This window comes from Cetorhinus maximus, chromosome 21 (genome assembly GCF_964194155.1).
Source record: "Cetorhinus maximus chromosome 21, sCetMax3.hap1.1, whole genome shotgun sequence".
In the NCBI taxonomy this organism is placed as follows: Eukaryota; Metazoa; Chordata; class Chondrichthyes; order Lamniformes; family Cetorhinidae; genus Cetorhinus; species Cetorhinus maximus.
In genome coordinates, this window is record NC_135899.1 from 38,706,051 (window position 1) to 38,730,866 (window position 24,816).

Genomic DNA, 24,816 nt, shown 5'->3' on the forward strand with positions numbered 1-24,816 from the left:
CAGCATGGTGTGTTCCTATTCACTGAAACACTCAGGAGCCTACAGAAAGAGTCCTGTACACAATATATTGGTCAATGTCACTGCAGGTTGGTAAACTTTCTCCTCAATGGGTTTATAATTTCCAGTTCACATTTCCCTAATAAAGAAAGACTTCATTTTTATGGACTTTCATAAACTCAGGGTGCCTGAGAACACTTTACACAATGAAGTGCTTTTTGAATTGTAGTCACTGTTGTAATGTAAGAAAATGGCAGCTAGTTTGCGCACAGCAAGTTCCCACAAAGAGCAATGTGATAATGACCAGATTATCTGTTTTTGTGATATTGATTCCAAGATCCATACTGGCCAGGACATCAGGAGTAACTCCCCTGCTCTACTACAGCATAGTGTCATGGGATCATTTACAGTCACCTGAGAGGGCAGATGGGGCCTTGGTTTAACTCATCTAAAAGATAGTACTTCTGACAGTGCAGCGCTCCCTCAGTATTGCACTGGAGTGTCAGCCTCAATGCTCAGGTCTTTGGAGTGAGACTTGAATCCCCACAACCTTCTGACTCAGTGAGAAGGGTGCTAACTATTCCATGGCTAACAATAACTTAAAATTTCTGTTGTATTAGATTCAGTTTCTAAGGGTTAAGCGGGTGAAGCGATCGCGTAGTGGTATTGTCGCTGGACTAGTAATCCAGAGACCCAGGGCAGATGGTGGAATTTGAATTCAATAAAAATCCATGGAACCATTGTTGATAAACCCATCTGGTTCACTAACGCCCTTTAGAGGAGGAAATCTGTCGTCCTTACCTGGTCCGGTCTACACATGACTCCAGACCCACAGCAATGTGGTTGATTGTTACATGCCCTCTGAAATGGCCTAGCAAGCAACTCAGTTGTAACAAAGCGCTACAAAGTCACAAAAAAGGAATGAAATCGGACAAATCACCCAACATCGACCTAGGCATTGGAAACGACAACAGCAATCTCAGCCCTGTCGACCCTGCAAAGTCCTTCTTGTAACATCTGCGGGATAGTGCCAAAATTGGGAGAGCTGTCTCACAGACTAGTCGAGCCTGACATCGTTGTCCTCACGGAATCATACCTTACAGATAATGTCCCAGACACCACCATCACCAACCCTGTATGTCCTGTCCCACCGGCAGGACAGGCCCAGCAGAGGTGGCAGCACAATGGTATACAGCCAGGAGCGAGTTGCCCTGAGAGTCCTCAACATCGACTCCAGACCCCATGAAGTCTCATGACATCAGGCCTAATTACCACGTGATTACCACGTACTGCTCTCCCTCAGCTGATGAATCAGTGCTCCTCCATGTTGAACATCACTTGGAGGAAGCACTGAGGGTGGCAAGGGCTCAAAATTTACTCTGGGTGGGGGACTCCAATGTCCATCACCAAGAGTGGTTCGGTAGCACCACTACTGACCAGGCTGGCTGAGTCCTAAATGACATAGCTGCTGGACTGGGTCTGCGGCAGGTGGTGAAGGAATCAACAAGAGGGAAAAACATACTTGACCTCATCCTCACCAACTTGCCTGCCGCAGATGCATCAGTCCGTGACAGTACCGGTAGTGTGACCACCACACAGCCATTGTGGAGACGAAGTCCCGCCATCACATTGAGGATACCCTCCATCGTGTTGTGTGGCACTATCACCGTGCTAAATGGGATAGATTTCAATTATATCTAGTAACTCAAGACTGGGCATCCGTGAGGTGCTGTGGGCCATCAGCAGCAGCAGAATTGTACTCAAACACAATCTGTTACCATTACTCTGTTAAGCTGCCCGTGCCCCCAGTTTCATTTTATTCTTCGTCTCATCCGACGCCTCAACAAGAAACTGTCTTTTTCTTTCAGGTGCAAAGGAACGCAAGCTTCAACAACTCATTGACACCAATGCCTATCCAGGACCCTCCACCCCTGCCCGTCCCTCTGTCCCCATCCCGTCTTCCAATCCCAGCCCCGGCCATGTATTCACCATACCCCCTGACTTTCCCCTCTCTGATGCTGAACGTTCAGTGCTTAGCAAAGGACTCAGTTTCATACCCTTGCGCCCTTATCTCAATGAGTTTCAGGCTCGGCACGATGCTGAACTCTTCTTCCGCCGCCTTTGTCTCCATGCTCACTTCTTTGGGCAGGAGTCCTCTCCCCGTTCAACGGATCCTTTTACCCGCCTCCAATATTCTCCCTCCACCTGGACCACTCCCTCTGGATTCTTACCTTCTCTTGATCTTTTCATTGAGAAATGTCGGCGTGACATCAGTCGTCTCAATTTCTCTGCTCCTCTCACCCACTCTAACCTGTCTCTCTCTCTGAACTTGCTGCACTCTGTTCTCTCAGGTCCAACCCTGACATTGTCATCAAACCCGCTGACAAGGGTGGTGCTGTTGTTGTCTGGCGCACTGACCTCTACCTCGCAGAGGCTGAGCGTCAACTCGCAGACTTCCTCCTACCTCCCCCTGGACCATGACCCCACCACTGAACATCAAACCATTATTTCCAGGACTGTTACTGACCTCATCTCCTCTGGAGATCTTCCTTCCACAGCTTCCAAACTCATAGTCTCCCAACCTCGGACGGCCCGCTTCTACCTCCTACCCAAAATCCACAAACAGGACTGTCCCGGCAGACCAATCATGTCAGCCTGTTCCTGCCCCACGGAACTCATTTCTTGCTATCTTGACTCCATTCTCTCCCCCCTTGTCCAGTCCCTTCCTACCTAAATCCGTGATTCCTCTGACACCCTACATCATATCAACAATTTCCAGTTCACTGGCCCCAATCGCCTCCTCTTCACCATGGACGTCCAATCCCTCTACACCTCCATCCCCCACCAGGATGGTCTGAGGGCTCTCTGCTTCTTCCTCGAACAGAGGCCCGAACAATCCCCATCCACCACTACTCTCCTCCGTCTGGCTGAACTTGTTCTCACACTGAACAATTTCTCCTTAAACTCGTCTCACTTCCTCCAAATAAAAGGTGTGGCTATGGGTACCCGCATGGGCCCCAGCTATGCCTGTCTCTTTATGGGGTATGTGGAACTTTCCTTGTTCCAGTCCTACTCCGGCCCCCTCCCACAATTCTTTTTCCGGTACATCAATGATTGCTTCGGTGCTGCTTCATGCTCTCGTCTGGACCTGGAAAAATGTATTAATTTTGCATCCAATTCCCACTCCACCATCATTTTCACATGGTCCATCTCTGACACTTCCCTTCCCTTCCTTGACCTCTGTCTCAATTTCTGGTGATAGACTGTCCACCAATATTCATTACAAGCCTACCGACTCCCACAGCTACCTCGACAACAGCTCCTCACACCCCGCTTCCTGTAAGGACTCCATCCCATTCTCTCAGTTCCTTCACCTCCATCGCATCTGTTCTGATGATGCCACTTGCATAAACAATTCCTCTGACATTTCTTCCTTAACCAAGGTTTTCCACCCACGGTGGTTGACAGGGCCCTCAACCATGTCCGGCCCATCTCCCGCGCATCCGCCCTCACACCTTCCTCTCCCTCCCAGAACCATGATAGGGTCCCCCTTGTCCTCACTTATTACCCCACCAGCCTCCGCATTCAAAGGATCATCCACCGCCATTTCCGCCAACTCCAGCATGATGCCACCACTAAACACATCTTCCCTTCACACCCCCTGGCGGCATTCCGCAGGGATCGTTCCCTCCAGGACACCCTGGTCCACTCCTCCATCACCCTTGGTCCACTCCTCCATCACCTCTACACCTCAACCCCCTCCCATGGCACCTTCCCATGCAACCGCAGAAGGTGCAACACCTGCCCCTTTACTTCCCCTTTCCTCACCGTCCAAGGGCCCAAACACTCCTTTCAAGTGAAGCAGCATTTCACTTGCACTTCCCTCAATTTAGTCTACTGCATTCGCTGCTCCCAATGCAGTTTCCTCTACATTGGAGAGACCAAACGCAGACTGGGTGACCGCTTTGCGGAACACCTTCGGTCTGTCCGCAAGCATGACCCAGACCTCCCTGTCATTTGCCATTTCAACACTCCACCCTGCTCTAATGCCCACATGTCCATCCTTGGCTTGCTGCAGTGTTCCAGTGAAGCTCAACGCAAACTGGAGGAACAGCACCTCATCTTCCGACTAGGCACTTTGCAGCCTTCCGGACTGAATATTGAGTTCAACAATTTTAGATCATGAACTCTCTCCTCCATCCCCACCTCCTTTCCGATCCCCCTTTTATCCAATAATTTATATAGATTTTTCTTTTCCCACCTATTTCCATTATTTTTAAATGTATTTCCATCCATTGTTTTATGTCTACCTTTTAGCCTATTTCGACCCCTTCCCCCCACCCCACCCCCACTAGGGCTATCTGTACATTGCTCGTCCTGCTTTCTACCCTTAATGTCACTGGTTAGCACATTCCTTAGATAATATCACCACCTTCAACACCTCTTTGTCCTTTTGTCTATGACATCTTTTGGTTATCTCCGCCTATCACTGGTCCTCTATCCAGCTCTACTTGTCCCACCCCCTCCCATCTTAAACCAGCTTATATTTCACCTCTTTTCTATTTTTCCTTAATTCTGTTGAAGAGTCATATGGACTCGAAACATTAACTGTGTTCCTCTCCGCAGATGTTGTCAGACCTGCTGAGTTTTTCTAGGTATTTTTATTTTTGTTTTGGATTTCCAGCATCTGCAGTTTTTTGCTTTTATTACAATCTGTTACCTCATGGCCTGGCATATCCCCCACTCTACCATTACCATCAAGCCAGGGGATCAACCCTGGTTCAATGAAGCGTGCAGGAGGGCATGCCAGGAGCAGCACCAGGCATACCTAAAAATGAGGCGGCAACCTGGCGAAGCTATAACACAGGACTACTCGCATTCCAAACAGCATAAGCAGCAAGTGATAGGCAGCGATCCCACAACTAACGGACCTGCAGTCCTGCTACATCCAGTCACAAATGCTGATGGACAATTAAACAAGTCACTGGAAGAGGACGCTCACAAATATCCCCAACCTCAAAGATGCAGGAGCCCAGTACATCAGTGCAAAAGATAAAGCCAAAGAATTCGCAACAATCTTCAGCCGGAAGTGCCAACTGGATGATCCATCTCGGCCTCCTCCGGAGGTCCCCAGCATCACAGATGCCAGTCTTCAGCCAATTCGATTCACTCCACGAGATATCAAGAAACAGCTGAAGGCATTGGATACTGCTAAGGCTATGGGCCCTGACAATATTCTAGCAATAGTACTGAAGACTTGTGCTCCAGAACTTGCTGCACCCCCTAGCCAAGCTGCTCCAGTACAGCTACAACACTAGCATCTAACCGGCTATGTGGAAAATTGCCCAGGTTTGTCCTGTACACAAAAAGCAGGACAAATCCAACCCACCCAATTACTGCCCCATCAGTCTACTCTCGATCATCAGTAAAGTAATGGAAGGGGTCATCAACAGTGCTATCAAGCGGCACTTGCTTAGCAATAACCTGCTCACTGATGCCCAGTTTGGATTCCGCCAGGGCCACTCAGCTTCTGACCTCATTACAGTCTTGGTTCAAACATGGACAAAAGAGCTGAACTCCCAAGGCGAGGTGAGAGTGACTGCCTTGACATGAAGGCTGCATTTGACAGAGTGTAGCATCAAGAAGCCCTAGCAAAACTGTAGTCAATGGGAATCAGGGGGAAATCTCTCCATAGAGTTGGAGTCATACCTAGCACAAAGGAAGATGGTTGTAGTTGTTGGAGTTCAGTCATCTCAGCTCCAGGACATTACTGCAGGAATTCCTCAGGGTAGTGTCCTCGGTCCAACCATATTCAGCTGCTTCATCAATGACCTTCCTTCCATCATAAGGTCAGAAGTGGGGATTTTTGATGATGATTGCATGATGTTCAGGACCATCTGCGATTCCTCAGGTACTGAAGCAGTCCATATCCAAATGCAGCAAGACCTCGACAATATCCAGGCTCGGGCTGACAAGTGGCAAGTAATATTCACGCCACACAAGTGTCAGGCAATGACCATCTCCAACAAGAGAGAATCCAACCATCGTCCCTTGATGCTCAATGACATTACCATCACTGAATCCCCCACCACCAACATCCTGGGGGTTGCCATTGACCAGAAACTGAACTGGACTAGCCATATAAATACTGTGGCTACAAGAGCAGGTCAGAGGCTCGGAATTGTGCGATGGGTAAACCACCTCCTGACTCCCCAAAGCCTGTCCACCATCTACAATGCAAAAGTCAGGAGTGTGATGGAATACTCCCCACTTGCCTGGATGAGTGCAGCTCCCACAACACTCAAGAAGCTTGACACTGCCTAGGATAAAGCAGCCCACTTGATTGGCACCCCATCCACAAACATTCACTCCCTCCACCACCAACGCACAGTAGCAGCAGTGTGTTCCATCTACAAGATGCATTGCAGGAATCACCAAGGCTCCTTTGACAGCACCTTCCAAATCCACCACCATTACCATCTAGAAGGACAAGGGCAGCAGATGGATGGGAACACCAACTCTGGAAGTTCCCCTCCAAGTCACTCGCCATCCTGACTTGGAAATATATCGCCGTTCCTTCACTGTCACTGGGTCAAAATATTGGAATTCCATTCCTAACAGCACTGTGGGTGCACCCACACCACATGGACTGCAGCAGTTCAAGAAGGCAGCTCACCACCACCTTCTCAAGGGCAATTAGGGATGGGCAATAAATGCTGGCCCAGCCAGCGACACCCACATCCCATGATTGAATTGTTTAAAAAAACTATGAAGAGGAGACAGAGGAGGAGAGTAAATGACTCCACAGAGTAAATAACTTCATTAACTTTAATACAACACTCAGAGAGCAGCAGCAGAGGTGACTGGAGTTTTATGGAATAGCTGCTTCCCCAAGGTGCTGGGAATGATCGATAACACTCACATGGCATTGAAGGTCACCTGAGGAGACTCACAGAGCTACCTGAACAGAAAGCAATTCCCCTCCTTCATGTAGTGTGTAATGTCTGTCTGAGAATACTCCATGTGAATGTCATTCACGCTGGATCATCCCACAATGCTTTCATTGTCAGGAGCTCGGACATCAGACCCATATCCAGGGGAGGGGAGTGACCTGATGGTCAGCTGATTAGGGACAAGGTCCATCCCTTCCTTCCGTGCACCACACACTGAGGAGGAGGTGTTTATTGACGCCCATGTCTCTCTGAGGTGCTCAGAGAGAGAAGCTAGTGGGATGTTGAAGAACTGTTTCAGGTACTGGCTACACCTGGGAGTGGTTCGCAGTATTCCCCAGAGAGAGAATGGTCACAATCATCCCAGTGTACTGCACACTGAACAATATCACTCTCAAACAAGGTCGAGACTAGGACAATCCAGGAGAGGAACCAGGAGAGGTGACTGGACTGGGACATCCCGGGAGAGGAACCAGACGAGGTGAATGTTGTGCCTCAGAAATTGGAGCCGAGGGGAGTGAACCTCCACAGGAGGTGACCCCTGGACAGGGCAGGCCAGTCATATATCAACTCATGGGCCATATATTCACACATTGAGCCTCATGTCAATCCCTGAGTCACACAGTCACTCCCACTGAGTTACTCCCTGAGTATTGGGTAAATTTCTTCTCTCCTTCCTTCCTGTGTCCCTCTCTCCTGTGCATGTGCTGAACCCACTGCACGTCATCCCTGCCTTGGATCCTGTGGGTCTTCCTCTTCTGATCTGCTGTCAAACACATCCGAGGCTACACATCCCACACTGATGTTGTCAGTTTGAAAGCCTCCGAGGATGAAGAATGCTATTCCCACACTAGAAATCTCTGTCAAACGTTTACCAGGGGAACTGAGACAGCAGCTGCAATAAGTGAGGTTTTATTCAGATGGGACAATGACAAGTTTAAATCCCCACCTGATCTGCTGCTCAAAGTCACCTCCGTTTCACCGGTCAGTTTCCCAAGCTTCAGGAAACTCATGTTACTCCAGAAATATTTGGATTGGCTGTGAGAAACGTCAATCAGAGAGCCCACCCACTCTGCCCATTCTCCCCCACCACACACCAGGCCGGGAGAGGAGGAACATCCAGGCTGAAAGGCAACCTGCTTCCAACCCCCACTTTCATATGAATTCTGCCAAGGCCAGCTCAGTGTGTGGGCCACCAGAGACAAACACAAGGTCAATGTTAGTTAAACCCAACTCCTTAGCTCAGCCCTGGTCCCCTCCCCCTTCCCTGTGACCAGGACTTGGGGCCTATTCTAGCTCTCTCTCTCTCCCCCCACCCCTGTCTCTCTCTCTCTCTCCAACTCTTCTTAAGTGAGAAGGCAAAAAAGGATTTTATTAGTTAGCTCTGCCGCTTGGCAGTTTTTAAATGTTCATTTTTATTGATTGTTCATTTTTAAAAATTATCAACTTGTTCCTTTGGCATTGATTTTGTTTTTGCCCAGCAGGTTGTTTACATTTGCAGAACACCTTCGGTCTGTCCGCAAGCATGACCCAGACCTTCCTGTCGCTTGCCATTTCAACACACCACCCTGCTCTCATGCCCACATGTCCTTGGCCTGCTGCATTGTTCCAATGAAGCCCAACACAAACTGGAGGAACAGAACCTCATCTTCCGATTAGGCACTTTGCAGCCTTCCGGACTTAATATTGAGTCCAACAACTTCAAACCATTAACTCTCTCCTCCATCCTCACCCCTTTTTTATCCCCTTTTAGCACCTCCTTTAGCCAGTGCCACCACCATTAACACCCCTTTGACTTTTTGTTCATGACATCTTTGGCAATCTCCCCTTAGCCTCCACTTATCGCTGGCCTTCTATCCAGCTTCACCTGCTCCACCCGCCACCCTCCCCCCCCTTAAACAGTGTAAATTTCACCACATTTCTACTTCTCTTCAGCTCTGAAGAAGATTCATATGGACTCAAAACGTTAACTCTGTCTTTCTCTCTACAGATGCTGTTAGACCTGCTGAGTTTTTCCAGCATTTTTTTGTTTTTGTTTCAGATTTCCAGCACCCGCAGTATTTTGCCTTTATCTTTGCTGTATTAAATGCTCTGTCTCTATATTAAAAACAATGTAAAAGCAGATTGAGATTTTTCTAGTCCTTTGCCTTGTCAGTAGTGAAGAGGCAGCCTGAAAGGTGAGGGAGCAGCGACCCCATATATCCGTATTGCAGGCAGCATTCCAGGAGGGCTCTGGAGAAAAGTCATACGGACTCGAAACGTTAACTCGGTTTCTCTCTCCACAGTTGCTGCCAGACTTACTGAGTTTTTTCCAGCTTTTTCTGCTTCTATTACAGGAGATGGTTCATTTCCTTTCAAGGGATATATGCAAGTAAGGGCAGAAAGTTCTGTATCAATGCAACCTTTTCTCTACAGGAACATTCAAGCATGTAACTGCAATGGGTGGGAAGGATTGACTTGTCAGAGTGGCAGCAGAATCTGAACAGGGTGGCTGTGAGAGGTAGTGCTTGATTTGGGCTGGTGTGGACACCTGCCTTATCAGCCTGGATCAGGAGAAGGCCTTTGACAGAATTTCACACACCTTGTGGATCCGAGGGACTGGGAACTGTTGAGAGACCCTCGGGCTGTACAGCTCAAAGTGAATGTATGCATTGAATACTAAGTGTATTATAATTGTATTGAAGCACCTCAGAGTGCAACATGATGTATGTTGCTAACTCCAATACCATTGTCTGATTGTCTGCATTGACCATATTGAAATGATTGTAATATTCATTGATTGTATTGATGCACCTTGTGATCCATGTGTAAAAGTTGAATCTGATTGTACTTATGTGATGGTGATTTTGAAATGTTTTGGAATGTTCTTCCTGATATTTTATGAATAAAGTATATTTTTCAAAAAAAATCTACATGGTGGATGTGCTCTCCAAAATGGGGTTTGGGGAGGGAATTCGCAATTGGATCCAACTGCTCTACACTAACATCAGTAGCGCAGTCTCAATCAATGGGTGGGAATCAGATAGCTTTCCTATTAAATCTGAAGTTAGGCAGGGCTGCCCTCTCTCCCCTGTCCTGTTTATGTGTTGCATAGAACCCTTTGCTAAGTCCATCAGGATGGATCTGGGCATAAGAGGAGTGATGATCCTAGGCAGTGGAGGCACTCAGGTCAATGCCTCCCTGTACATGGTCGACATCACTGCCTTCTGCTCGGACCCACTGTCAGTGCACAGACTGATCAACATCTGCGACCAGTTTGAACTGGCCTCGGGAGCCAAGATAAATCATGGCAAGAGCAAGGCCATGTTCTTTGGGAACTGGGCTGACCGATCCTTTGTCCCCTTCACCGTCACCTGAAGGTGCTGGGGATATGGTTCGGAGGGACCAGGGCATGCATTAGAAACTGGAAGGAGTGAGTAGCTATGGTGGAAAGAAAACTGGGCATGTGGGAGCGATGCTCCCTCTCCATTGCAGGTAAAAAACTGGTCATCAGGTGTGAGGCACTCTTGGTGTTGCTGTACGTGGCGCAGGTCTGGCCCATTCCTCACTCCTGCGCAGTGTCGATCACCCGAGCCATCTTTCACTTTATCTGGAGGTTGAAAATGGATCGTGTTCACAGGGACATGATATACAAGCCTCTAGATAAAGGGGGAAAAAACATGCCCAACATCGCCCTCATCCTGATGGCCACCTTTGCGTGCGGCTGAATCAAGCTGTGCGTAGACCCTCGGTACGCAAACACCAAGTGTCACTATGTGCTGAGGTTCTACCTGTCCCCAGTGTTGCGAAGGATGGGTCTGGCCACGCTGCCGCAGAACGCTCCAAATAGTTGGACCTGTCCCTCATGGAAAAATTTATGCATAGAAACACCTTTGACCGCAAGTCCATCAGGCAGTGGTCTGCACGTAATGCCTTAGAGGCCCTAAGGGAAAAGGAGATGGTGGATCCTGTTGGATGATTCCCTGAGCAGACTGTCAAAGTCATTTGGCAGAACGTCTCCTCACCAGAACTTTCCAACAAGCAGCAAGTTGTAGCTTGGCTGGTGGTGAGAAAGGCCCTCCCAGTCAGATCCTTCCTACACGCCAGGAGTCTCACCCCCTCCGCACGTTGCCCTCGAGGTGGCTGTGGTGGGGAAGAGACCGTTGTTCACCTCCTTGTGGATTGTGCCTTTGCACAGAAGGTCTAGAGAGAGATGCAGTGGTCTTTGTCAAGGTTCATCCCGAGCAGTTCTGTGACGCAGGACTTTGTGCTCTACAGGCTGTTCGCAGGGACACACACTGAGACAAACATCAGCTGCAGCTGGAGGATCATCAACTCGGTGAAAGACGCTCTTTGGTCTGCTCGAAATTTGTTGGTCTTCCAGTGCAAAGAGTTGTCCCCGACCGAGTGTTGCAGACTGACACATTCCAAGGTCCAGGACTACGTGCTGAGGGACGCACTAAAGCTTGGGGCAGCCACCACAAAGGTGCAATGGGGAAAGGTCCCTGTCTGAGACCTTTCAGCCATAGTGCACTGAGAGGCTGGGGAAAGTATAGACCCCTCGGGCTGTACGACTCACAATGAATATATGCATTGAATACTAAGTGTATCATACTTGTATTGAAGCACCACAGAGTGCTTCATGATGTATGTCGAAAACTCCAATCCCATTGCACTGCCTGACTGTCTGTAATGACCATATTGAAATGACTGTAATTTTCATTGATTGTATTGAAGCACCTCGAGATCCATGTGTAAAAGTTGAATAGGATTGCATTTTTTGTGATGGCCATTTAGAAATGTTTTGTCATGTTCTTTCAGGTATTTTATGAATAAAGTATATTTTTCAAAAAATAGTTCTCCCAGGACGAGGTTAGCCCATTGCGCCCTGGGTGGCTGGCGCCTGCAATATCCCCAAATGCGGGATACTCGACTGTGCGTTCACACTTTCGCCTGGTTTACAAATTAAAAGCAGAGCTCAATAATTAATGCGCAGCAAATTATGTGAAAAGTTTTCTGAAGACGCAATCAAAGTCTTCAGAAAATGACTAATTAATTTTCTCTACCAACTCACTTAATTTTCACGTTTCATCTAATGCAGCTACAAGATTTTCAAAACTGCATCCCAACTCTCCACTCTGCAAAGTACAGACACACAAGCACAGTCACACAGGTGGAAGGACAAGGAAAGAACCCCAAACTCTGGGAGTGAAATGAAAACAGAAAATGCTACAGATACTTAGCAAGTCTGGCAACATCTGTGTGAAGGGAGAAACAGCAGTTCAGCACTGAAGGCTCTGTATCAATGCAGCTTTTTCTCTCAAGGTCGATTCAAGCATGTACTGCAATACTTGAGAAGAATTGATCTGTTGGATTTGCAGCAGATTCTGAACAGGGCGACGCTATGACTTTTAAAACGGGGTGTTTTTCTTCCTTGTGATTTGTCATTGATTGATGCTGTGGGATGCTGCCCTCCCTCTTATTGGATAGAACACATCCGCCAACAGAGGGTCACAAGACAGTGAAACAGGTTTGAGGAAGAGACGCTTTGACCCTTTTTAAATTTATTCACCAAGACAAATGATTTTCTATTGCAGCAGCTTATGAAATAACTTCTGGATTTAAGTGCCGAATGGCCGGTTTCTAAACTATCTGTATGTTGGTTAATGGAGGACGATGCTACCCAGAAAGCATGGCGTGACTGAACACGGTCTATCTCCATCAGAAGGGGTGCACTGCGCAGGCGCAGTTTGCCCATTTCCAACCTCCCCACGCCCCAAAGGCCCCCTTTCAGAGCGGAGCATGCGCACTCGATGCGGCTCCCGGAATCTGAGCGGGGCCGAGCGCAGCCTCAGCAACAGCGAGTGCGGCTCTCAGAGGCTGAATCAGAGCCCAGGGAGCATGTGCACTCCCCAGCGACTGGGGAAAAATAGTAGAGCTGTTTCTGGAGCGCGGGGGATTGTGGGAACTGCGGCCGCCATTAGTCGTCTCCTGTCAGTAAGTGTTTTATTGCAGGCTGAAGGCAGATCAGCCACCTTCAATATTAACTTTGTTTCTCTGTGTACAGTTTTGGCCTGCTTTCTTAAGGAGGAATATACTTGCATTGGAGGCACTTCAGGGAATATTTACTAGGTTGATTCTTGCAATTAAGTGGCTGTCGGAAGAGGGAAGGTGGAGCAGGTTGGGCATATTCTCATTGGAGTTTAGAAAAATGAGAGGTGATGTTACTGAAACATATAAGATTTTGAGGGGGCTTGACTGGGTAGATACTGAGCAGTTATTTTTAATTCATTCATGAGATATGGGCTTCGCTGGCTGGGCGAGCATTTATTGCCCATCCCTAATTGCCCTGGTGGTGTTGAGCTGCCTTCTTGAACTGCTGCAGCCCATGTAGGTACATCCAGAGTGCTGTTAGCAAGGGAGTTCCAAGATTTTGACGCAGCGACAGTGGAGGAACGGCGATATATTTCCAAGTCAGGATGGTGAGTGACTTGGAGAGGAACTTCCAGGTGGTGGTGTTCCTGTCTATCTGCTGCCCTTGTCCTTCTAAATGGTAGTGATTGTGGGTTTGGAAGGAGCCTTGGTGAATTCCTGCTGTGCATCTTGTAGATGGTAAACATTGTTACTGTGCATCGGTGGTGGAGGGAGTGAATGTTTGTAGATGTGGTGCCAATCAAGCAGGTTGCTTTATCCTGGATGGTGTCAAGCTTCTTGAATATTGTGGGAGCTGCACTCATCCAGGCTAGCGGGGAGTATTCCATCACGCTCCTGAATTGTGCATTGCAGATGGTGGACAGGTTTGGGGGAGTCAGGAGGTGGGTTACTGGTCACACGGTTCCTAGCCTCTGACCTGCTCTTGTACCCACAGTATTTACATGGCTAGTCCAGTTATGTTTCTGGTCAATGGTAACCCCCAGGATGTTGATAGTGGGGGATTCAGTGGTGGTAATGCAACTGAACATCAAGGGGTGATGTTTAGATTCTCTTTTGTTGGAGATGGTCATTGTGTGAATTGTGTGTCACTTGTGTGATGCAAATGTTACTTGCCACTTATCAGCCCAAGCCTGGATATTGTCCAGGTCTTGCTGCATTTGGACATGGACTGTTTCAGTATCTGAGGAGTAGCAAATGGTGGTGAACATTGTGCAATCATCAGTGATCTTTCCACTACCTGAGTTTCAGACATTAGGGGTGAGGGGTGTGTTTCACATGATAGGGGGTGAGTTTCATATAGTGGGGTGAGTTTCACAGGGCAGAGTGAGTTTTATTCGGGAGCAGTTATACATGGGGCAGTTCTTTCACATGCTGATGTTTCACACAGTGGTTATTTCAGACAAGGGTAGTTTCTCAATGGGGGTTGTTCACACAGAGTGTTTCAAAAAGGGTTTCACATGCAGTGAGATTCAAACTGAGGAGTGAGTTTCAGGTTTTTCACATGGATGATGTTCACATGGGAGACTTATTAATTCGATTTGGTTTGGAGACATGATTCTTGTTTGAGAAATGAGATTCTAACTGAGTCATTGTTTCAAAATTTATCATTTTTTTTATACATGCTGAATCTGCATCAAACAAATACTGCATGTGAAATGGCCACAGAGAATGGAAAACATAGAATCATAGAATTTTTACAGCACAGAGTGAGGCCATTCTGCCCCTCATATCCTTGTCAGCTCTCTGAAATAGCAATGGAACAAGCAAAAAAAAAATCAAAGGCGTATCTGAAGGAGGTGTGAATGGCAGATTGATGAATAACTGCCTTCCAAAAAGAAAAACAAGTGAAAAGCAAGATCAAATAGCAGGAGGTCAGAGTGAGAACCAGGTCGCCAGTCATTTTAAATCACCACCTTGGCGCCATCAATTAATTGGTCAATATTCCTGTTAAACTAACAGGCAATTGTGGGAATCGATCCTGGCCTAAGAAACTGTCACTCCAACACTTGCTGCCCTGAAAAAAATGTCACTAATATTTGCTTCCCAGCAATTGATTTCAGTCCTGTCCGACTTTCCTGAGTCTTAATATTAGCAAAGGTTTTGACAAGGTCCCACATAAAAGTCCGTGGGATCCAGGGGAATGTGGCAAAAATTGGCTCAGTGGCAGGAAATAGAGGGTAATTGTTAATGGGTGTTTTAGTGACTGGAAGGCTGTTTCCAGTGGGGTTCCACAGAGCTCAAACCAGGTCCCCTGCTTTTTGTGGCACATATAATTATTTGGACAGAAACCTAGGGAACATGACCAAAATGTTTGCAGATGACAAAAGTTGGCTGCGTGGTTGATAGTGAGGAGGGTAGCTGTAGACTGCAGGAAGGTATCAATAGACTGGTCAGGTGGGCAGAAAAGTAGCAAATGGAATTCAACCTGGAGAAGAGTGAGGTGAAACATTTGGGAAGGTCAAACAAGGCAAAGGAATACACAATTAATGGAAGAATACTGAGAGGTGTAGAGGAAGTGAAGGACCTTGGAGTGAATGTCCACAGATCCATGAAGGCAGTAAGACAGGCTGATAAGGTGGTTAAGACGACATATAGAATCCTTTCATTTATTAGCCAAGGTATAGAACATAAGAACAGGGAGATTATGCTGGAACTGAATAAATCATTAGTTAGGCCACAACTTGAGTGCTGTGTGCAGTTCTGGTCACTACATTACAGAAATAATATTATTGCACTGGAGAGGGTGCAGAGGAGATTTTCGAGGATGTTGCCTGGACTGGAAAAATTCAGCAATGAGGAAAGATTGGAATGACCAGGGTTGTTCTCCTTGGAACAGAGGAGGCTGAGGGGAGATTTCATTGAGATGTGAGGGGCCTGGATAGAGTGGATGGGAAGGGCCTATTTACTTTCGCAGAAAGGTCAGTGACTAGGGTGCATAGATTTAAAGTAAGTGGTAGAAAGATTAGAAGGGGAAGGAAAGCTAGGCAAATTCAGAGGGCAGTTCAGAGTCAACTAAGTTTTCGGATTGGAGTCACATGTAGACCAGACCAGGCAGTTGTAGCAGGTTCCCTTCATTGAAGGACAATATTTGGGTTTTTAGGACAACCTGAAAGTTTTCATGTTTTTATTTTGATTCTGTTCAAAAATTCCAAAATTTATTGAATTCAGTTTCACAATATGGAGTGGTTGAGGTGAACAGCATAGATACTGTTAAGGGGAAACTAGATAAGCACATGAGGGAGAAAGGTACAGGAGGATATGCTGATAGGGTGAGATGAAGAGGGGTGAGAGGAGGCTCATGTGAAGCATAAACACCAGCATGAACCAATTGGGCTGAATGGCCTGTTTCTGCACTGTAATTCTAGGCCCGGCCTGGCTCGCATCGCAGAGGCCCCGGCTCGCAGCGTGGAGGCGCAGCCCGGCCCGGCTCACAGTGCAGAGGCCCCGGCTTACAGCACGGAGGCCTGGCCCAGCCCGGCTCGCAACGCAGAGGCCCTGGCTCGCAGCACGGAGGCCCGGCCCGGCCCGGCTCACAGCACGGAGGCCCGGCCTGGCCTAGCTCACAGCACGGAGGCCTGGCCCAGCCCGGCTCACAACGCGGAGGCCCTGGCTCGCAGCACGGAGGCCCGGCCCGGCCCGGCTCACAGCACGGAGGCCCGGCCCGGCCCGGCTCACAGCTCGGAGGCCCGGCCTGGCCTAGCTCACAGCATGGAGGCCCGGCCTAGCTCGCAGCACAGAGGCCTGGCCCGGCTTGCAGCGCGGAGGCCTGGTCCGGCCTGGCTCGCAGCACGGAGGCCCGGCTTACAGCACGGAGGCTCCAGCTCGCAGCGCGGAGGCCTGGCCCAGCCCGGCCCGGCTCACAGCACGGAGGCCCGGCTTACAGCACGGAGGCCCAGCCTAGCTCGCAGCGCGGAGGCTCCAGCTCGCAGCGCGGAGGCCTGGCCCAGCCCGGCCCGGCTCACAGCACGGAGGCCCCGGCTCACAACACGGAGGCCTGGCCCAGCCTGGCTCGCAGCGGGGAGGCTCTGGCTTGCAGCGCGGAGGCCTGGCTCACAGCGTGGAGGCCCCGACTCGCAGCGCAGAGACCCGGCCTGGCCCGGCTCACAGCGTGGAGGCCCCGACTCGCAGCGCAGAGGCCTGGCCCGGCCTGGCTCACAGCACGGAGGCCCAGGCTCGTGGCACAGGGGCCTGGTTCGTGGCACAGGGGCCTAGAATGCAGCAGGTTCAGCATGGGGGCCCAGCCCCCAACAGGGGCACCCAGCTCGGAGGCTCTCGGCTTAGGGACATGGCTTGCAACATGGGCGCCTTGCTCACAGCATGGTGCCCATCAAGGCCAGCATACAGCACCGAGGCCCAGCCTGGCCCGGCTAGCAGCACAGGGCCATGGCTCCAACACAGGAGCATAGGGGGCCTGGAATGCAGCACGGGGGAGGAGAGGGCCAGTAACCAGTGAGTGTAAAACTCAACCCAGCCAGAGGCAGCACCTTCTGGGGAGGGAGAAAAGTTGACCAAAGGGAAATATTTTGGAGATGCTGCGATGGGTTTGGATTTCAGCAGAGGAAAGTGTGAGTGTGCGTGGGATGGGGATTTACAGCATTGCGTGTACAAGAGAGGAAAGAATGTTCCAGAAAAGCTAGAATTGTCTGTTCTGACCTTCTATCCTGTACTTTGCAGCAAAAATCATGTTTAATAATTAGTTTGTAACCCAGTTATGTGTAATAATCTTGAAATCGAATTATATTGATCTATTAACCTAATGTTGTATTGTATTTAATTGTAATCAATGTTACACACTGTTCCCATGTGACTGCACCATTGTCGGTGAAGATGTAGCTGTATTCCTATCTGACAGGAGTCACATACCACATGGTCTCAGCCCATATGTAAAACTGGGATTCTGTAGTTCAATTACAGTTATTGCTGTGAAGGCAGTCATGGTTGAATAGTCTGGACTTTGGAACTGGAACCGGACACAAACTCCCTGTCCAGTAAAACTGATCAGCCTTACCTGATTCAAAGGGAGTCAATAGAGTCCTCTTTTGTGAGAGACCAGCTGTCAATCTTCAGTCTTGCCTCCTGTGTTTTTAAATGTGCTTTGTTCTTTCAATATGGGATTAACTTGTTAATACCTTAAAATGTAGCAGTCATTTTCTTTCAAAGAGAAAATATATATCAGCCCTCTGTATCACTTTGGTTCTGTAAGCTGAACAATTAATTTCTGTAATAGGTTTTGTAGTTTGTCTTTTTTCTTTTGTTCTTGTTACTTATGAACATGAAGGGATTGAGTGTGTCTCTTGCTACTTCATCATTGCACACTGATTGTCTTTATACTCTGGTTTCAGACATGTTATGGGTCGATTTTATGTATGTATATAGCTTTATAATTTCTGTGTTTAATTTTAAAGCTGTGTAATGTGCTGTTGTACACTTCTGTCATGTTATTTATTTTTAATTAACTCAGACCAAGAACTGGCAGGTCCTTCAAATTCCACACTGGTGATGTAGTCCTTTCAACCATAACACTGATAAACCATCATTTTAATGAGAATCCTCTAGGACATGCAATATTAACGCCTGTACATCAATCAAATAGTGAGGACAATGAACCTCAAAATAATGAATGACACTCTACACCACACAGCTCTGTTTTGTCAGATAGGTGGACATTTATAATAATGGGTAAAAGCAAAACACTGCGGACGTTGGAAATTGGAAACAGAAACAGAAAATGCTGGAAAAACTCAGCAGGTCTGACAGCATCTGTGGGGGGAGACAGAGTTAACATTTCGAGTCCAATATGACTTCTTCATACAGACTCGAAACGTTAACTCTGTTTTTCCCTCCACAGATGCTGTCAGACCTGCTGAGCTTTTCCAGCATTTTCTGTTTATAATGATGGGTATTGCTTATCACGAGGTGTCACATTATCTTAGTAAAAAAACATTAAAGTTAGCGAAAGGACAAAGGAATGTTGTCATGAGGGGGATTGTTCCACAGGTGACTGGCACCTTCAGGAACCAATCAAGAAGAGAAACTTGTAGGTGACTGCAACTCTGAGAAACAAATCAGAGACTGATCACAAACTTCCTTAACCAATCAGAGTCCAGGAAAACCACTCATCAACAGTATGGGCTGTGCACCGTGATACTGCCACTACTGCACCGAGGACATTGTAGGGGCGTTCAGTGATGAAATGAAGTGCACGATTCAGGCTGGCAGGCAACGGGAGATGGCATGATGGATAGGGTTGGGGGAGGGAAAACTGTTGCGGGGGCTCCCTCAGATGGGCACTGGGAACCTGGAAAGGAGGCACCCCAACCCCTTTCACTGTCCAGCAGCCCGCTGGGTCAGACCTGTGGGGCTGCATGTTGGGCAAGGCCCCTCTCCCTCCCCGTTCAATCTGAGGAGCAGCTGGATGAGGCCTGTAAATGGGTATTAATTACCCACAAGGTCCTCAATTAGGTCATGGGAGGGCTGCCCAACCTAGAACACAACATATCGAACCCTGTATTGTACCTGTCCTGGGAGTGTTTTATGGGGACATTGTAAAGGGAGTTTTACTCTGTACCGAAACCCCGTGCTGTACCTGCCCTGGGAGTGTATAATCAGAAGGAGCAGTACATTGATTCCCCCCCCAACCCCCACACACCGTCATCTCTGTTGCCTTTAATGGGACATTGAAGAGGGACCTTTACTCTATTTGTTACCCTTTTTACATGGGCATTGTCGGGTGTTTAATTCTGTATTCCCGCTTTACCCGTCCTGGATGATTTTGATGGGGCCATGTACAGGGAGCTTTACTGTGTATCTAACCCCTGCGAGTGCTTGACAGGGCAATTTAAACAGCAGCACATCAGTAATGTTACTGGACTAATAAACCAGTGTTCTGGAAAAATTCTCCGGAGAGTTCAAATCTCACCTGGGCAACTGGGGAAATTTAAATTCAATTATTGATGTTAAAATGAACAAAATGTTTTTCTGAGTAATGATGACTGTGAAACGACCGATTGTCCAACTTGTTCATTAATATCCTTTAGGAAAGTACATGTGCTGTCCTTGTCTGGGCTGCTTTACATGTAACTCCAGATCCAGAATCAGTTTTGGTTCATTGAGGAATATACAGGAGCAGTGCTGGGTGTACCTTAAACTGAGGTGTCAGCCAGGTGAAGCTCCATCACAGGACCACAATCCTGCTGAACAGCAGAAACAGTGTTCTACAGGTAGAGTGCAGTGATCCCAAAATGATCAGATAGAAGGTCTTCAGTCCTTCCACACCCAGTGGTGAATACACCAGTTCATTCCTTCAGCAGCTGATCTAGGTATTGTCAAAAATCCATCAGGTGACATTACATTCAGTCTTGATGGATCGAGATTCACTACGATGACTTTTATCTGTTGCCTTATATTTGTTGATGTCCCAAGTGTGGCTGAAACTCCTCGATGACGCTTCATAAACACAAACCTTTGAAGGTGGTGGGACAGATTGTGAGGTCTTTTTGTAAAAACAAATGTAAAGGATTCTTGGCTTTAGAAACTGAGACATTAAGTACAGAAGCAAAGAAATTATGCTAAAATCATTATAAATCCCAATGGTTTGGTCCCAGCTGGAATATTGTGTCCAATTCTACATCAGTTATGTGGAGAGATGAGAGAATCACATACTGATCCAGGTCAGAGTCAGGCCTTTCAGCCCATCATGCCTATGCTGGCTCTTTGGAAATGCTTCTCATTCCTCTGTCCTTTCTCCACTAACCTGCAAGTTTCTTTCTCTTTGCAGGTATTTATCCAATTCCCTACTTCCCTTTTATGATTGAGTCTGTTTCCAGCACCCTTTCAGACATTGCATTTCAGGTCATAACAACTCGCCGCATAAACATAAAGAAATCTCCTCATGATGCCTCTGGTTCTTGTGTTAATCACTTTAAATCTGTCTTCTCTGGTTACACACCCTTCTGCCAGTGGAAAGGCTTTCTCCTCAATTGCGCCATTAAAACCCTTCATGATTTTCAACACATCTATTAAGTTCCCTCTTCACCTTCTCTAAGAAAAACAACACTAACTTCTCCAGTCTCTCCTCAGAACTAAAACCCTCATCCTTTTCAAAGTGGGTGCACAAGACTCTCGCTGCATCTACCCATGTTTCTCCCAGATGGTCTGACCAATGAGACGCAGCTTCATGGTGTCATCACTGATGCACTTGTCTCGCTCCGACAAGGGGATCAGATCATTGATTGTGGCGTTCCCCTTGTGAGGGACCTTGAGGGTCTTCACGTTACACACAAACCACTGGCCATTGACACACCGGGTAGGCAGCACAATCAACTTGTGAGAGTGGCTCTCATCAGCTGGTTCACAACACCCCAGCCAGACAGTTAGAGTTGAAAAGTCATCTTCTTGCACAACCTGATCATATATTTCATCCGAGTAGTCATAATAGTGCTGGGTTGTAATCCTTTGACCTTTTGGACGATAGGTGACATTCCATTCAGTCTTCAGGTGAAAATATTTAGTGGATAGAGATCTTCTAAGAGCAGTTTTATTCATCATCTTATATCCCAAGATGTCCCAGGGCAGGCTGTAACTTTTGGAAGTGTAAATCCTCATGGTGAAAGGGGGGGCAGTGATGTCATTGCATTGGCCAAGGGCGTCTGTTGACAAAACATGCGCTTGGTAGACCAACAGACTCTCCTGGTGTAGGTAGGAAGTGATGTCCTCGGGGAGGCTTCCTGGGGCTAGCAGGTCAAACAGCTTCTCAGGAGGCATCATAGGGTATCTAACATGGGCCAGCATTTCTTCACTGTGGTTGGGATGCAGGGAGAACCAACTCACCAGGGCTTGGAAAAGGACCACTTCATCTTCCACCACCATATTGGATCTTCAGAGAGCAGAGAGTTGGTGGGGGTCCAACAATGCCCAGTCTGGGGACTTGATCGCAGTGCCGATGTTCCAGGTTATAAACCTGAGGCAGTCCTCTTCCAGTTGGCCAAGGCTGACCAGCTTGGCATTTCTGTGCCAAGTGATGGCATGGTTACAAGTGCCCAGAGAGGCCACATTAGCCAACATGAACCTCTGACTGCTTTCTCTCAGCTCCTGAGTATTGTACTTTTCTGACAGAATGTGAAGAGGGAGCACATTCTGAATGCTGAGGGTGACAGTCCCGCTGTAGAGGTACCTCAAGAAGTCTTGGAAATGGGCAAGACAGTCCTCTTCCTCGGTGAGATGGACAACCTGGCCTTTAGAATCAGACCAGCGCTTGGTGTCCAACATTGACTTGAAGACATCGCTATGCACGGCCAAGATGAACCTGTGGGCTTTCAGGGTGAGCTTCTCGTTCACCACTAGTTGGATGTCACTGAGCTCCTCCTTGTTGAAGAGGGTGGAGAAGGTCTCCATGAACTTACTCTGGTGATCCAGAGTCTCCGAGGGCCCCATGGCATCCATCACCTGGAGCTGAAGGGCAAAGGATGCAGGTAACATACAGATCAGGTAGATCTCTCCCTCTCTCTCTCCCTCTCTCTCACATACTCTGTGTCTCTTTCATACTCTCTCTCTGTCTTTGTTCCTCCCTCTGTCACTGTTTTTGTCCCACTTCTCTGTCTTTATCTCTCTTCCTCTCTCTGTCTCTGTCCATGTCTCTCTCTCTTTGTTCTCCCTCGCTCTCTGCTCCCCCTCTCTTTTTTCTGTCCACCTGTTTCTCTCTCTTGTCCCTGACTCACTCTCTCTCCTTCTGCGCTTGTCTCTCTGTCCTCTCTTTGTGTCTTTCTCTGCTTCGCTCCCTCTCTCTGCATCTCTATCCATTTTTCTGAGTCTCTGACCATGTATCTCTCTCTATCTCTGCTCCAACCCTCCTCTGTCTGCCTGTCTCTCACTCACTGTAGCTATGTCCCTGTCCCTCTCTCTTTCTGTCTGTCTCTCTCTCTCCATCTCTCCTCTTTCTGGATCTCTGACCGTCTACATATGCATGTGTATCTCTGTCTCTTTCTCTCTGTTCGATTTCCCCCATCACTCCGTCTTGCTGTCGTTGTCTCTATCCGTCTCTCTCTCTCTTACCCACCTCCTTCAGCTTCCACCCCACCCGTCCACCTCCTTCAGTCCCCATCCCCCACCTTTACCCCCATCGCCCCTCCTTCATCACATCCCTCCTCCTTCACCCAACCCCATTCCTCCTCTTTCACCCCCCAATCCAGCACCTCCTTCACCCCCCCATCTCAAACACCCATCAAGATGGTTAAATGGATAACATGGGACTACATTCTATATTGGTTTTCTGTGACTGGTGAGAGACTGTTTTCTCCAGACTGTGGAATAAAAGTATAAAAGTTTGACTCTCCCAGTTTTGAATCCATCTCCCTTACTGGTGCTGAAGGGCCTGTCCTCCATTTAGCCCCTGCCCCAGTTAAGATTGTAGATCTAAGGTGCTCCACTCCATGGCCCGGTCCTCAAATCATTTCTCTCCTTCTTGAAGCTGTCTGCTTGCCATTCCTTTACTACTAGATTTCTGTTTTGTCTGGTGGAGAGGGGCATTTCTTTCTGACTCGAGGTAAAATGGGACAGATTGTAAGAGACCCTCTGTGAATCTGACATCAGGTCATCAGATGGTTTTACACAGGGGCAGCGTGTGGATGAGAAATAGGAGGGGACTGAGGATAGACCCTTGGTCAGACTCCAGAGCGATGGATGGGGGTGGGAAGATTAACCATTGCAGGAGATTCTCTGGCTACAACTGAAGAGGCAAAAGTGGGCCAAGTGATATCAGTCCCACTCACTGGACACCAGAGAAGAGTTGGAGGAGGAGGATAGTGTGGTTGGGCATGTCAAAGGCTGCAGAGAGGTTGCTTCTCTCTCCACAGATGTTGCCTGACCTGAGTATTTCCAGCATTTTCTGAATATATATCAGATTTCCAGCATTCACAGTATTTTGCTATTGTATTCGAAGAGCTGGGTGTGTGCACTTTAGGGAAGTGTAGACTATGGGGTGATTTAATGGAGGTTTGAAAATAACGTGTTTGTGTTCATGACTTCATGTGGACAAATTCTTTCAATTGGATAGGTTAGGGAGGACCAAAGGTCATATTTACAAGTTGTGCAAGGACAGAACTACAGATTCATTAATCGTTAAAAGTAGCAAAGCAGGTCAACAATGTCATTATTAATAAACTCAAACAACATCATTGGGGTCCATTTTCTGAGGAATAGAATTGAAAAGCAGAGAAGTTATGTTGAACTTGTACAGAACCTTGGTTAGACCACACTTGGAGAGCTGTGCACAATTCTGATCTCCAGATTGAAAAAGGACATAAAGGAACTGGAGAAGGCGCAAAAAACATTGATAAGGATGATATTGAGAATTAAGAGATTGTAACTATCAGGAAAGACTGAACAGGCTAGCACTCTTCCCTAGAAAAGAGAAGGCTGAGGGGTGACATAATAGAAATCTTTAAAATGATGAATTATAAAATTAAGAATTTGGGGGTAAATGGAGAGAAGATGTTCCCATTTGTGTGGGGGAGTCCAAAACTAGGGGCTAGAAATATAAGATGGTCAATAATAAATCCAATGAGGAATTCAGGAGAAACTTCTTCACCAAGAGAATGATTAGAATGTGGAACTTGCTCCCACAGGGAATGGTTGAGGTAAATAGTTTCAATGTATTTGATGGGAAGCCAGGTAAGTACATGAGGGAAAAAGGAATAGAAAGATCTGTGGATAGAGTGAGATAAAATAAGTAGGGAAGAAAGCTCAATTGGAGAATAAGCACTAGTAGAAATCAGATGGGCGGAATGGTCTGTTTCTATGTTTTAAAAACTAGAATCAAATGAAAAATGCTGGAAATACTCAGTAGGTCAGGCAGCATCTGTGGTGAGAAACAGAGTTAAAGTTTCAGCTCAAGATGACATTTCATCAGAAACTAGGTTAGATGTTGAGTGGCCCTTCCTTTTATCAGAGAAAACCCCAA

The 24,816-nt window shown here is 47.5% G+C and overlaps 3 protein-coding genes across 3 annotated transcripts in view; 1 reads left to right on the plus strand and 2 right to left on the minus strand.

The window, feature by feature from the left end:
• LOC144695274 (uncharacterized) overlaps window positions 1–24,816 on the minus strand; it is a 291,857-nt gene that overhangs the window by 231,573 nt on the left and 35,468 nt on the right. The window lies entirely within an intron of this gene.
• The window catches only part of LOC144695199 (uncharacterized), a 425,892-nt gene that overhangs the window by 206,616 nt on the left and 194,460 nt on the right, over window positions 1–24,816 (plus strand). The window lies entirely within an intron of this gene.
• The window catches only part of LOC144695466 (uncharacterized), a 409,626-nt gene that overhangs the window by 155,890 nt on the left and 228,920 nt on the right, over window positions 1–24,816 (minus strand).